We start from the raw sequence: 12,893 nt of genomic DNA, 5'->3' as shown, positions 1-12,893 counted from the left end.
AATGATGCAGCCCATTGTATCCACCGAGAGTGCAAAGCTTTCGAATTTGGTACACTGGCTTTCGTAACTGCCTCCAAAGCAGGACACTGGGTAACAACCAACATGCGTTTTCCTTGTGACAGAGCACGTTCCTTAAGAATCGCCATCTGTACAGCTGTTAAAACTTTCTCCACAGTGGAAAATCGCATTTCAGCCGAAGTGTACAAGTGTGACTTGTAGGCAATAGGTACTGTGTCTCCTTCATTAAAAGTAAGGCAATTGAAATCCACCGCCCCAGGGACGATTCTTATCACCAGGTTGGTGTGGTTATCACGAGTCAGTAAGTATTAAGAAGCGAGCAGATCAGCCTGCAAAGATTGCAGTATAGCTGAGTGTTCTGGCAGCCAGCACGAATTGGTGAAAGTAGGTTGTATCAAAGCATACAAAGGCTTGATACGCTGGGCATATTCTGGAATGTATGTCCTCCCAAAATTCAAAAATCCCAGCAAAGACTGTAATTTTTTCAGAGTTTTCGGAGTGCACAATTTTGTGCATTTCTCCAAGAAGTGAGGAGCTAATCCTCTACCTTCATTGTTGAGCTCATAGCCCAGGAACAACACTGGGTACTCCGCAATGTGCGACTTTGCAAAGTTGAATTTGTAACCGAAATCTGCAAAGCTACAAATTATGCAGTCAACTCGACACAGATGCTCCCAAAGTTTGTCGTCTGTGAGATAAATGTCATCCACATACGAGCATGCATCAGGGTCGATTCTCTCCAAGAGAGAGACTATGCGGGCAGCAAATACGCCTGGACTATTCTTATAGCCCATTGGTAAACGTCAAAATTGTTTTTGTACGCCGCCGCATGTAAAGCTGGTCCATTGGGAACTTAGACCATCCAAATGGTGGGCATAAAAACCGTTGGAAATGTCAAGCGTGGTCTTAAACCTCTTACGCACAAGACTATCCACTAAGGCAGAGCTGTGAGTACTCTGTACTGCACAGGTACGGCAATGCGAGTTCAAATGCTGGTAATCCAATACCAAACGATATGATCCATCAGGCTTGGTCACAGTAAAAAGAGGGTTTCTCATTGGTGACATACATGTTTCAATCACTCCTTGATATTCCAATTGTTCATGGATTTCCGCAACGGAAGCCTTAGCTTCAGGTCTAATGGGATATTGAGGTTGAGGCTGTGGCTGAGACCCCAATGGTATTTCGTGGTGTGGGGAAAATTTATCCCAACCACAGTGTGTACGGAACAGAGCCGGCGCAAGGGCTCTAGCCCACTCTTCTGCAAAACTCAGCGCATGCTCCTTTGAGAACGTGTGCCCAAAACTAGGGAGGATTACCTCCTCCCCTCTTGGAGATGCGAGAACAAAAGGTGGGGGCCAGTCAGCCTCCGCTAGCAAAATGTCATAGGTAGTTATAAGATTTTCCCAAAATACCCCTTTTATGGTACGCTGTATGTCACCTTCAATGAACAAGACTATTTCATAAAGTCTATCAGGGGGAGCTACTCTGGTATCAGCTGTCTCCACAACAACATAACGATCAGTCGCTGTCACCTTCAGTAGTGGACGCAGGGCCTCTCGCACTATGGTGATCTCCGCCGCGCTGTCCAGCAAGGTCAAAGCCCATGTGTGATTCCGAAGCTGCGTTCTCACTATCTGTGGCATATCTCGCTGTTAAAGCGGCGACTTTCTTTTTCCGAAACTGGGGTCTTTTCGGTGTAGAATCGTCCTGCTTGCCTTTACTGTCTTTTGGGCGGGGCTGGTCGCGTCCTTGCTGGCCACCCCGACCTCTGCCGCCTCCTCCACCACCGGTCGATGAGGCCGATGACTCCTGAAAAGAATGAGGAGAGCGTTGATCAGAAACCTGAAAACGCGCAAGTCATAAACACGTTCTGTGGGTGCAGGCAATGGAGACGCAGGACGAGACTCCTGTCTCTGCTGTTGTTGCTTTCCCTGTTTTTGTTTTTTCGGCCAATTTTGTTTTTTGGTCTTGGGCTGGTCGTCAGATTCTGACTTCTGCCCTTGGGGTTGTTTTTTCTCTTTAGTAAAAAAAGGCTTGAGACCCCTACTATTGTGGCCCACGGTTTTATAAGCGGCCACAATAATTTGTGCTTACTGTCGGGGCTACTCGACATCGGTAATCGCCAGCAAAGCATTGGCTACCTGAAAGTTCACTGCATCCCCTTTGACATTAGCAAGTATGAGATCGTAAACTACATCAAAGGAGCCACAAAGGCGCATACCCAATTCAACAGCAGCCTCAGGTCCGTGCTCATCCTGAACACGCTTAAGGACTGTTGGCAGAACAGTCATAGACGGAGTGCCGTAACACCTCGCATAGACTGCCGCAAATGTTCTTCCCCATGTCTCATAGTCACCAATTTCTGGGGTCAAGTCTTTCGGCATGCTAATTGTCAGAATCCTGTGTTTCTCACCAGGAGTCGTGTTAGGAAATACTGCTTCCAGCTGGTCAAAATTTTCGGCAAGCCAGAAAGGAAAATCATCCCTATCCTCGGGGCGCTTGCCCATCACAGCGTTGACCATCACCTGTACGACAGAAAGCGCCGCACGTCCTGGGACCCCGCCCAAGAGATTACGGGTTATGTATTGAACTAACGACCTAATCACGCTAATTGCGACTACATGTAGTCTTCGTAACTCAACTACGGTACATGCCCTGTGTTAAGGATGAGGTGTAAATCCAGCCAAAACAGGCCAATTTGCGCCGGGAATGGACAAAGGACCTAACCTCGGAGCTGTCAAAGAGTGGGGTAGGGCGCCATCAAACCATACGTGGTGCTGCCAAGCATCAATAGGAACTTCCTGTGCCCAATATGGAGTATATTCCTGTGGCACAGCCGAAACTGTGTATGTTTCGAAAACATTAGAATTTGCTTTCACAGCTTGGAAGGTCACCCACGAGTAAAACATTTCATAAGAGTAAGCTACCTCTGCACTCACCACCATAATTACGGCCATGCCATATGCAGGAACATTATAAGTCTGCAAATGATTGCGCACCGCAATGCGACTATGTTGCAGAATGTTCACTGCGGCCATAGCGACACAGGAAGAAAGTGGTACAAAGCAAACTTTGTAGCACAACTGGGTAGTAATTCAAGGATACCGTTTAGAAAGATTCAAGCTTGAAAAGACCTATGTAAATATAGGTAGGTTTGTCCGACACCACCGTTAACCAGAACCAATGGTGAAGGGGTTAAGGACTGAATATTGCACTACTCAAGTGTCATGTAATAAGACCACCAACGATTGGGCGCCATGTCGCAGGGATTCCATTCTCTTACAGAACTGTGCATAGAGACTTGGAACCTCAGTGAATTAGGGTGTGACAAAACTCACCTTAGTACCCAAAATCCCCTACCAGACTAGCTACAGTGTCTCATTGGTTATTACAAACTCCCAATGCTTAGACAAACCAGAGCATGGACTTAGAACACCTCAGGTAACGTGGAACACATGAACACTCTTTTGTTATACAATCATTTCAATCCAGAACAAGGAGTAATTGAGGACGCGTGCACAAGGTTTTTAGCAGGGCGGGCCCATACCTCAGATCCTAGTGGTAAGGGATCACATCATCTTCCACCAGCTCTCTGCATTCAAAGCACCATCAAGTGTGTGTTTATGCTCTGTGCAAAGCAATATAAAACGCGCCTAAAGCCAGAATTTGGCCACAGCTGCATGTATGTTATGTCTAGGAAGGTGCGAAGATCAGACCTCACAACAACCACTGTGTCGAGATATCCTTGAAGGCTTCAGCACTCACTGTACAGACACAGCTCACCAAGCAAGGCTGATATCAGAGTAATATAATAGTGACCGGATGACTGGGTAAAATTGCGCAGGGTTGAGCAATAGTAAGTAGCACTCCAAAAAAGTTAGCTCAAAGGATAAGGTAATGGTCATCCACCATTAACCAACCAGTAGGAGAAAGATCTCTACCTTCTAAGCAAAAAAACAGATATATCCTGAGCTTAAGTCCATACAAGTAAATGTCCTTTTTGAATCAGAACAAAATAGACACTCTTCTTTACATTTTTCATCTATTCTTCAGTCTTCCAAACCTGGTACTAGCCAACACGTGTTTCGTCTATTCTTGGGGTAAACCATAGACTTCGTCAGGGCTGCCAGATATTAAAACTAAGTAATAGAAGAAAGCGAGCACGTGGTAAATCGCAGTGGGAGGATTTCCCAGGATAAATATATTTGTTAGGGCAAAGTGTTCAAGAGGTAAGATGTGGCCTCTTCGTAAATATCTCCAAACATAAACTCATCTGTAATTAATCTGTATCATTAAAGATGTTCTCTCTCGGGAAAAACTGGCGTGTTGATATCAGAGTAACAATATATTATTCTTGTGTGAATCAAAACACTCTACTAGGCTCAAAGCTAAAGCAACAGTTATGTGTTGTGTGCAGAAGCAGCAGAAAGGTAAAATGGTGTTTAAACTCCTAATAAGCTCATGCTAACCTAACACAGCATATAGGCAAAGCATATCTATATGACAAAGTTGAATGTCATAAGTTCCAGTAAGGTGTCACTACAAGGCACTACGCAAATTGCATGTAGCACAGTGCATAAACGCATAGCTTAGCAGGCATTTTTTGCTTGCTTGCGATCCTCATCGTCAAGTTGGAGACTGCGAGCGAGCAAAATCAACATCCTGGCGAGACTTTTAAATCATTCGCGATCAGCAACATCAAGTTACCGATCACGAGCATGGAAAATAAACCTCCCAGGGTGATTCTCAAAGCGGAGAAGTCCGATTTTTCATTGTGAGTGGTCGCGTATGCTCGCTACCGCTCCCGATGAGAAACTACCAGTCCGCGTTGAGAAAGCTGCTGCTCGAGTACAAATCTACTCGAGCGGAAGAAAATGACAGCTTGCACTGTGCAAGATGCCTTTTGCAATGATTGCACAGTGCGGACAAGCATCCGGCACTGTGCAATCAGAGCGAACAGCATTTCCCTACCGCACTACGCAGTTCGCGCAGCTGCGCATAGCGTGCGTAGTGCTAAGTGCACTTTGCATAGCTACGCATAGCGCTACTATGCAAACTATGCCCAGGGTTAGTCAGAAGCTTCAAAAGTAAACAGGGATGCCATCCAATTGAGCAACCCAAATGAGCACACATGCTCTGTTGCAGAGATTCTGCACAAATACAGAACTATGAGCATGAATATGGGACCTTGTGTAGAGGGACTGGGTCTTCCTCCCACATTAGTACCAACTAACCCAGAACTGACTAGCTGATTTGTCTCACTTGCTCGCCTATTCATTCCCAGAGAAACAAATGATTAGACACTCCAGGTCACAACACTCCCAGATCTCTCTGGAGTGGCGGTAACAAGACACACCCTTTCACTCGCACTCTTGTTCTTGTCCACAATAAGATCTGCCAGACAAAATATTATTAAATTTTTATTTTAACTATCATGCACTAATATGCATATATGTGCAACGACAAGCAGAAAAATTCATAGTACAAATACAGTCAGCATAGCAGCTAGTCCATATGTTATGAAGGGACATGTCATCATATAAAGTCAATGGAGAAAAGACTATGGTGCCTAACCTCTCTCCTGTTGCTAAGAAAAAGAATTATTATATAATAGAAGATCTCTGGGCTTTGTCTGCAGACCCCATACCTTAGCCTATAGATGGTAGATCTATATCATAGGTGCTGTCTCGCTGTTCTCTCTGGAAAGGTCCATCTCCATGTGTGTGTCACCTATATATAACAAGGAGGATTGTTGTTCAACCTTGCACATAATGTTCAGTTAAAATCTCAGGAACATGCAGAGAGTGAACACAGCAATAATTTCTCGTGAGAGCAGTCATTGAAATTATTGCAAAAGTAAAGACGTGTGCAAAAGCAGCAGGCAAGCTACAACGTGCTCATGCTAAGTTAGTGAAAAACAACATTGTCCCTATGGGCCACGAGACAGCTCCTCACATTCAGTGGCTGTCAGGAGAATCCCAGGACAACCTGTGTCGACTTCGATGAAACTCAGATCCAAGAGGCTCTGTGCATGGCTGCAGGGACTCACTTCGGCTGCAAGTCCAAGTAAAGGATCGTACACAAGCAGCATACCCACAGAACAGTCCTGGTTATTGAACATCAATGGACCCATCCATAGGTCAAAATCCAGGTCAGGGTGTGACATGGTGGAGAGGCAGACATCCAGGGCCCATAGATGCAGGGCCCATTGATTGCACCTGATGCAGTATAATACAGGTTGCACACAGGTAGGCATAACAGAAGGTTAGCCAATAGTCGCTTATGGTGCAGCTGCAACTGTGCCTGGCTTGGTAGAACCACACATTGAGTAGCCATTGCAGAACAATATTAGTAGCACAAGGGCATCACAAACCAGGAGGAGAAGTAGGGAAAATCCTCAGAAAACGCTGGAAAAAATTGAATGAATAAAGGCAGGGATTACTCCAAAAATAGTCTGAAACAAAGTTACGAGGCTGAACCCCACCACTTTATTGAAGTGGGTTAGGCCCACCCTGTCAGATGCATTAAACATTTGGTGTATTATTTCCCCAACTACTGCAATAACCTTTTCCAAACTATCCTGATCTATTTTGCGTAAGAGTACTGCTGCTTCCATTTGTGAGAGCTTCTAAAATTCATTTTATGTGGCATAAACAAAACATTTAATGTGAGAGGACTCTGGACCTAAAGGAAAATCTGAAAGATCAATGTCACCTGACAAAAGGGAAAGATGGTGCTTCACAGACGACCGCGTGGAACGCTCCAACCATTGTTGACATAATTTACCAACCAAATAAGTGGTAAATATAAGTCAATGGGGGTAACGAGGATCAGATCTCTATTGGGTAAACCCATTTGTAACTTTTATGCAGCGTAAATGGCATGCATTAGTATCTGTAGGCCATGGTAACCAACCCTCTCTATTCACCATAGAAGAATTTGTATTATGCAAGTTCATTCTTCCGTAGTTTAGTTAGTATGTGTTTGCCAAGTCTCATATTGGGCCATAGATGGAATAGAGGGAGTATTTACATTTTTAGTAGTTGCCAAACAATAATTGAGATGGTATTAGACATGCATGATGCAAGGATTCACTACTTTGAACTTGCCTAAATTTGGTGCCTCAAATAGACTTTAAATCGATAGTGTCCTTCCAATAATCACAACCATTCAGGGACTGATTTGCTATGAAGAATAAACTAACTTAGTCTGGGTAAACATATATTTGTTGAATGTGGAAACATTCCATTTGAAATAATTTAATGCTGGGTAGGATAGATTGTAACCAGTAAAATACATACATTTATTTTTCTCTGTCAAGAAATCTCCCTTTAGATAGCTTTGGGCAATGTTCATATTGTGTATAATTAAAAGCTGTTCGCTGAGTACTAGTTTTGTGAACAAAGTGATGGCCATGATGTTGATAGCAAAATAAATCTGATAGCAAAATAAATCTGTCTGCGGAATTCAAATATAGGTCATCTGTATCAAAAACAGTATAATATTGTAAATCAGAAAACAAAGAATTAACAGGATTCACATCCCAATCATCTGAATGCATGCCAGGTATAACAACATCACTCAAGCAAACAAGGAAGACATATGAAATTTGCAGGGTCTACGTCGAACCATATACATTAAATGGCATTTTGTCCCAAATAATGCCATCAAAGATCCGTACATTGAAAATATTAACAAGGGTGTGGACTCTTTTACGTCTATGCGAAAAAGTATGAGGGACCAGTTCTCCGTTAACCAGTTCTACAGTAGAGAGTTCAGGCAAGTAGTGGCCATTATTAAAAGGAAAAAGACAGTCACAAATCCAATCCACATGAAGAGGAACACCATTGATAAAACGATCCAGATGTATACCCATAATGGAACCAGGTAAGTTCTTTTCAACCATGAGATTAAAACACACATCTTTAGCAAGCAGTCTGTAAAGAATAAAAGGAGCTGTCATAGTGAATTACAGCTTAGCCTAACCTCCCTCCATATGTATCGAAACAAGATGATTATATATTAGAAGATCTCTTTGGTGTTATCTGCAGACCCCGTACCTCAGTCTATAGATGGTAGATCTACATCATAGGTGCTGTCATGCTCTTCTCCCTGGATAGGTCCCTCTTCAAGTGTCCCCTACCAATCCGTGTATTCCAATAAGACCAAAGTATGTATTCCCAAACAACAGCTGCATCTGTATGTTTTGTCTGGGTGCTGTGGCCAGACCAGAACAACATAACAAGGGGCATTGTTTTCAACCTTGTTCCCAATGTTCACACTAAATCCCAGGAACCTGTAAAGCGTACCCCTAAAGCTTGACCTAAAACGACTTCTAAAGGAGACTGCTAACCCTTACAAAGCATAACTCTCTGCACTACATTGGTTGGGCTGGTAGCAATGAGACCTTTAACCAGAAACTCTTTCTTCCTGATTCTCTACTGCCTTTGACCTGCCATGTGTGCTTAGAACAGTTTACTATAATTTAAAGAGCCATACAATACTCTTTTTCAATTCATTTTCCTATGTTTCCTTATTTGATGTTAGTGTTATTCCTGCCTCCATTGATTTCAATGAAACCATATTGAGAGTTTAAGTGACTGACAATATGTGGAGCGCAGCTTACACCAAGCTTGGCCGGATTAGATTTGAGGCTATTTCGTTAGAAGTACTAATGTAGAGGAGTTAGGTGTAAATCTTTTGACAAGCAATTGTCTTACTCTTTTGTTGGTGTATTTTAGTATTCATATGTTCCTTCCTATATGCCTCCTTCAAATTCACTCAATATCTCTTTTTTAGTATTACTGTATGGTCAATGCAGTTTGCAATTAGTGCTTACTTGAATATTAGTAGTAATATTATGTTTGTGCAGGCAGTTCTGTCCATCTCTAGACACGTGTGTATCTGGATTTTATCCTTCATCAGTAGAGAGAAAACACAAATAAAATAGGGGTTGCTGAGAAGGCTGCCACAGTCCTCTCAGTTCTAAGTACCTCTCACAGGTGCACAGGTGCTTCTCCAAAAGCGTGTCACCTCACTGGCTCAAGTGAGCCTTTTTTAACAGAAGAGAGATGGGAGCACATTGCCCCACATCCCTGCACAGTTCGCTCCTTTGCATTTTGGTGAAGGCAGTTCACAATTCATGTTGAAGGCAGTTCACAATTAGCGCTTACTTGAATATTAGTAGTAATATTTCACCAGAGTTGGTGCAGGCACTTCTGTTCATCTCTAGACACGTGTTTCTGGATGTTATACTTTATCATTAGCAATCAAAAACACATTTAATCAGGAGTTGTTGGAATGCGCCCACAGTCTTCTCGGGTCTCATAGGCGCACAGGTACATCTTCAAAAGCTGGTTGATTCAATGGCTCAAGGGACTGTTCTCCCATCGCTCCTCCGTTTGAAATGTCCCCCTGCACAGTATGCTGGGACTATCCAAAATGGCATCATGCAGATGCCAATGGTCACATCAGCTCCTGGGGTCTCAGATCCACCACTCACTGACAACTGTCGGGGGCTTGAACACTAGAATGTCAAAGGGAGCCTTCTGGTGATTTGGTTTCAGTTATCTTAGCACTCTCCTTTGTTCAGTGGCATACCTATGCCAAAGTGGAAGGGCAGGAATGCACCATATTTATCCACTATGAGGAATTCATGTTCTTTCTCCCTGCGCTTGTGCCATTTCAGCAGCCTAGCACCAACGTCAGCACCCTTCCACCATGGTACAAGGGTGTCTCCGTTGCATGCAAGGTTGTTTTTGTGCAGGAAGTAGCAACTTTTTGAGAAAAAACTATCCTCTTTTTATGTGTGCTGCACACATTAAGGAAAAAGCAAGGAGAAATAAAGATATTCATTACCTCAGGAAGCATAAGGATTTGGTGCTTCCAAAGGTTTACATGATTTAGTAAATGAGGGGCAACGTCAAAATCCATGGTTGTTGCATGGGAAAACCCACTGGTACGCCCATGGAACGCCTCCCAGGCGCAGATTAAGGAGACGCAGAGATTTGTGCAATTTCTTACTCAAGATTTATGCGGCCACTCATGTACCACTTTAGGTGGTGTCTCATAAAGAAGACCTCTGAGGGTTTGTTCATTCTTTCATGTATTTGGCATTAAACTATAATTGTACCAAAACAGCTTGTAGAGGCATTACATTGGAAAGGCATTGCATTGCACCATAGAGTCAGCCCCTGGAGGGCGTAATAACATTAACATCTGTGGATTTGTAAGTCTTGTAAGTAGAGGGCGAAACACTAGTTCTTTCTTGTCAGGACCTTGTGTCCGGTTTAGATAAGTCAATCGTCACCTTTCACAAAGCCCAATTATTCGTAAGTAAGTAAGGTAACAAAACTTGACAACAACTGCAGAAGCTATCTCATTAACCTTTAACCTGTTATGGAAAAGGGTCATGTTAGTCAAATACATTACAGTAAATTAATTTACAATTACTATTTCTTCATCCACATCGTCCTCTCCCCTGTCGCTATACGGTTTCTGTTTTTTTTTTATTTAATTTTATTTGAGGTTTTATATAGGGCAGAAATGAGCCGTTAGGGTATCAGAGCGCTTTTCATGGATAAACACGTTGTGTATAGTATAGTCAAAGACAAAATACTAGGATGGGTTTAGGGAATTGACTACAGTAGGACAAAAGTCAAAGCTATATACAATAAATTGCACAGTACCAACATCTGTGGGCGACATGTCAGCAATAAAACAAGAGAAACAATTGATACCTGGAGAAGGCCAAGCAAAACAGGACTTTATGCACAGAAACATAGGCCATGAAAAGGCGGAATTTGCAATGAAGGAATTTGCTCATTAGGAAGGTTTTCGCTTCCTTTTTGAAGCTCAACAATGTAGGAATTCTTCTAATGGAGGGAGGTAGCGAGTTCCAGATTCTTGGCGCGGCTTCAGAGAAAGCTTGGTTATACGTTTTTACATTGCGGAAGCAGGGTGTCTGGAGCACACAGTCTATAGCCGACCTGGAGATGCTGGTTGTCCCAGATATCACAATTTTATGGGCGAGATACTTCGGGGTGTTCGGGTACAAGGGTTTGTGAGTGATGCAGGCCAGCTTGAGCTGGATTCTGCCTTCAGGAGGAAGCCAGTTCAAGGCCTTCAGATGTGGTGAAATGTGGTCAAATGTTTTTAAGCCAGATAAGAGTCCTAGTGCTAGGTCCGGTGGCAGAGCCAGCACTAGACGCGGAGACTTTTCCTCGTGCGGCTCAGGACCAGAGAGTCCTTACGCCTACTGTTGACATACGGAGATTCCTTAACTAAGGAATCTTGAGCAAGTTAGAAGAGTGTTAAGACTAACACCATTGAATACTTCCTAAGTTGTGTAAGTAATCGATTTGTTGTTTGTTTTGTTTGTCCTGACGAATGCTACGTAGACCCGGCTGGGCGGAATGGAGCAGAAACATGTCAACCTTGTTAATCGAGTGTTATAAAGAGATCCAGTCGCACGATCTTGCGTTATATCCAGCCTTTTTTGACAACAAAACCTCACCATCTCCATATTAAAGCTCTTTTACGGTGAAGTTTTAGTTTTTTGTAGATAACTTTTCATTTTTCTCTCCCATTGGGGGTGCCCTCGTATCTCTGGACACTGCTACAAATACCAGAGGTTGCCTCAGGTTGAGGCTGGCATAGAGTACATAATTGGACACCCAATGATAATGCCGTAACGCTTATGTGGGGCGGAAAAACGATATACACCGCACAAATTACATGGTGTTTATGAGGGTGATTCAACTGAACCTACGGTCACGTAGTCACAAGTGTCCATTCTCTATTTTGATTATCTGACATATTGAATTGGGGAACTGAATGGACCAGAAATCCTCCTCCCTACCTGATGATTACGAAGTTTATAAGGAGGCCAGAGAGTGGAGCATCGGTATGAATGTTGTAAGAAGGGGAGGTTAAAGGTACTTGTGTTAAGTTGTTGCTGTTTACCCCTCTATTACGGAAGGATGATGATCTATTGGAAAGAGAAAAGAGGTTAGTGGCCCCCACATAAAGGCAGTGAGACCCTTTGTGTTCTCAGGTGTCGTCGTCTTCTTCGTTGCCTGAGCCTTCCAAGGCCCCATTATGTGAGGGTACAAGGGGACCCCTTAGGACCCACAGATTTCGTCCTCACTATCCTTGTCTGATTAATCTAGTGCAGTGTATTCACGCAGGTTACACAAGTTACACTACAATTTGGCAATGGTCTCTGTAGGCCATGGGTACTCACAAACATTCCCTCAGGGGCCGAAACACACAGTCTGGGGTTTGACCAGGGGCCACACAGATGGATGGGGTGTGGCTGGGGCAGGGTGATTCAGGGCGGCGCTAAGCTGGGCAGGACATAGCATGGTAGGGAGTCTGGTGGACAAATTCTACCACGTGGAGTAAAACCATCCATGCCATTCACTTCTTTAAATATTCTGTTAAAAAGATTTAGATAATGCTGCGTTTTGAAATAAACATGTGGAGGGATATGCTTAAAATGTAGCCATTAGCAATAAGGATGAAAAAAGGTGACAAGTCCAGCTTTGCAAAGGGCCTTTCATTGTGCCATATTAGATGTTGCTGCATCTTTAGTACCTTTTGAACCATTTGAGCTACACAAAAACGTATATTTTGCCAAAATCTACAGATTAGACTACAGATTTCTGCAAATGCAGAAACTATATAATTATCCAAAAATTACCACGGCTACACAATCGCATAGTACCAGTTGCCCTGCCCATTGGTAAGCACCTGGTTAATGAAACAGCTTTGCTGAACTAGAAATCTTGCATTCCTTCCCAGTACTGTCAAGATCTTCTCCAATCCATCACTGAGCCAGAGGCCAGCAATGTTCCTAACTTGCAGGACAA

Source organism: Lissotriton helveticus, chromosome 5_1 (assembly GCF_964261635.1).
Source record: "Lissotriton helveticus chromosome 5_1, aLisHel1.1, whole genome shotgun sequence".
NCBI lineage: Eukaryota > Metazoa > Chordata > Amphibia > Caudata > Salamandridae > Lissotriton > Lissotriton helveticus.
The sequence above is the reverse complement of the archived record's forward strand: the minus strand, read 5'-3'. Positions refer to the sequence as shown.